The following is a 3,328-nucleotide window of genomic DNA, read 5'->3' as shown; positions in this document are numbered from 1 at the left end:
CTCCCTCATGAACCCTTGATAATTTATAAATTATTATTATTTTGTCATATCTTACACTGTCCGACATCTCCCTTCACCCACTTTTCTGTTGTCCGACCCCCAGGGAGGAGGTTATACGTAGACACCGAGGTTCTTATGCTGGGTTATATTGTTGTCTATGATTTATCATAATACATACATGATTATTTTCATAAGATCTGTGAACTTACATAATACTGAAATTCATAAGTTTTCCAGTGACTGATTCCATACAGTTGGAAAGCCTACTTCTTTTTTGTAGCTTTAAGTGTTGAAGAACTTTCAGGACTAAGATGTGTTGGGCTCACTCACACCACTGAGTAAATTCTGACTCACAGCACCCCTATAGGACGGGGGAGAATTGCCCCTGTAGACTTTTCAAGACAGTGTTTATGGGAATGGAAAGTCTATTCTTTCTCCTGCGCCTGACCTAAACTAGGGGATGTTTAACTGCCTCATATGTATGTGAAAGTTGGACATTGAATAATGCAGACCAACAGAGAAGGGATGGCTTTGAATTATGGTGCTGGCAAAGAATACTGAAAGTCCCATGGGCTGCCCAGAGAACAAGCACATGAAGAAGCTTAACCAGATGCTCCTTAGATGTGAGGGTGATGAGAACTCATCTCATATATTTCTGATATGTTGTCAGGAGAGGCCATTCCCTAGAAAAGGAAATCATTCTTGGTAAAGTGGAACAGCAGCAAGACAACCACAGACCCTTCTAGAGATGGATGAGCACAGTGGTTCCAACAATGGATTCCAGCATAACAACCGTGAGGATGGCACAGGACCAGAAAGTGCTTAGTCAGGTTGCCCCCGGGTCACTATGAGTCAACAACTCAACAGCCCCTAATAATAGCCACAGTGCTTTTCAGTAGAATAGGAGCTCTATGAATGTCTATTAAATAGACATCGAATACATGGAAGTAGTTTCAATTCTAATGAAAGCCATTGCCAAGAATATGGCCCTTGGTCTTTCTTCAGGCCTGGACCTGAACTCCCATGCCTCAAACATCAGTCATACATTAGGCAGGTGGAAATAAAACTAGGGAGGTAAGCGTGCCCTTGAACTTCTTAGAGTAATCAATCATGAGAGATCAAAAGGGCAGCATTTACCCAGGGACAAAACACAGAAGGCAGGAATGGATAGGAAAGTAACCACAGAAACAGAACAACAGTAAGGAAGTGGAACGAGTGCTTGCTGTTACATTGCGGGAACTGCAATCAATGTCACAAAGCAAAATAAACTGTGGAAGAAGAAACCTATTTGTTTCATAAACTTTCACTTAAATCATAATGAAATGCTTTTAACAAGAGAAAGAGGAATACGTTGGTCTTCATACGTTGTTAAAGTTGTCATTAGCTTTTGCTTTTTCCCACAATGGCAATGTTCTTGGGAGATGAGGTGAACCTTTCAGAACTTCCTTCCTATCAGATCCATTATAAAACTCTTAGGAAAATTTGAGAATAAAGATAATAAACTGTAGCCACGAGTATGGAAATCCCAGTTCAGTCTGTCGTCGGCTAGGTAAACTCATCCACCATCTTTATTCCACTTTGACAGTAAAAGCCATTAACTCTTGGCTAATTAAACCTTTGGAGATAAAATAAAATAGCACTCAGTTTTAAGTGCCCTGTATTTCAACAACTGCCTGAATTGGGGACAATCTTTCTTACCTAATTCGCACCTCCCTATCATAGATGCTGGGCTTCTTTCCACTGAGATGACTTTGAAATTTTAGAGATGGAGTGCCTTGTCTGTCTTAATCTTTGCTTGAAGAAACAAGTCATAATAGATGATTAAATAAATATGTAAAACAACATGTGGGCAGAATGCTACACCATCTTTGGTGATACCAGAGTTTGAGAACCTGTCATCTCCAATCAACACTTTAGAGACTCACTCATTAGTATCCAGTACACTGTGACTCATAGTGATAAGATAGAACTGCCCCTGTGGGTTTCCAACACTTTTTAAAGGATTAAAAAGCCCAGTCTTTCTCCCGAGTCACAGTTGGTGTTTTCGAACGACCAACCTTGCGGTTAGCAGCCCAAAGAGTAATTAGGCTACCAGGCTCTTTCATCTTAGAGATTAGATGACCTCCATCAGCCTGCGGCTTCCCAAATGTCATCATGTGGGAAAATTACCAGGGATCTGTCCACCCCCACCACTGTCATCTAGCAATTGCTGACTCATAGTGAACCCCCTGTGACTTTCTGAGACTGCAGCTATTTATGGAAGTAAAATACCTAGTCTTTCTCCCCCTAACCTGCTGGTGAGTTCAGCCTGCAGACTATGTGGCGGATAGGCCGACATGCAACCACTACACAATTAGGGCTGCTGTAGATCAGGCCTTTCCAAATTTTCGTATGCACACAAATCTTGTGAAAAGGTAAAATGTGAATCACTCGATCCGGGTGGGCCTATGAGTTCTACAGTACGACACACTTCCATTTGATATTAAACTAGTGAATCCACGTAGGTCAGATTGGAACTGCATAGAAGTTTCAATGACTGAGTTGTTGATAAGTTGATTTTCAGGCCTTTCTTTTGAGGCACCTTTGAGTGGATTTGAATCAGCAATCTTGTCGTGTGTACCACCCAGGAATTCCCAGGAGCCTACTTCCTGGCCGTTCTTTGGGAAGCAAGGATTGTGGTCAAAATACTGAAAGTCATAACCCAAACGTAAACAAGAATATAAAATTTTATTTGGGACTCTCACAGCTCTTCTAACATTCCATACATCCATTGTACCAAGCACATTTGTACATAAGATGCCGCCGTCATTTTCTAAACATTTTCTTTCTACATGAGTCCTTGGTATCAGCTCCCCTTTTTTCCCTCCCTGCCTCACCCTCCCACCCTCATGGCTCCTTGATAAATTATAAATTATTATTTTCATATCTTACACCATCCACTGTCTCCCTTCACCCATGTTTCTGTTGTTCATCCCCTGGAAGGGGTGCAGGGGAAGGGGGGCTTATACATTGGTCATTGCTTTCAGCTCTGCCATTCTCCCCCTGCTCTCCCCACCTCCTCCCTACCCTCATGGTATCACTACTCCCATTATTATTCCTAAAAGGGTTTATGTGTCCTGGATTCTTTGTGTTGAGAGCTCCTATCTGTTCCGGTGTACATGCTCCTGTCTAGCTGGATTTGTAAGGTAGAACTGGGGTCAGGATAGTGAGGGAGAGAAACATTAGAGACCTAGAGGAATATTGTGTGTTTTGTCAATGCTATACTACACCATGGTTGGCTTGTCCCTTCCTTGTGTCCCTTCTGTGAGGTGATGTCTAATTGTGTACA

At 42.0% G+C, this 3,328-nt stretch overlaps 1 protein-coding gene across 1 annotated transcript in view; it reads left to right on the top strand.

Annotated features, from left to right (window-relative positions):
• The window catches only part of NRG3 (neuregulin 3), a 1,269,559-nt gene that overhangs the window by 1,050,966 nt on the left and 215,265 nt on the right, over positions 1-3,328 (top strand). The gene's annotated exons all lie outside the window — the stretch shown is intronic.

This window comes from Echinops telfairi, unplaced genomic scaffold (genome assembly GCF_000313985.2).
Source record: "Echinops telfairi isolate 266 unplaced genomic scaffold, ASM31398v2 ScPeMD7_2010;HRSCAF=2546, whole genome shotgun sequence".
Classification (NCBI taxonomy): Eukaryota; Metazoa; Chordata; class Mammalia; order Afrosoricida; family Tenrecidae; genus Echinops; species Echinops telfairi.
This window is presented reverse-complemented; position numbering and strand designations above follow the sequence as displayed.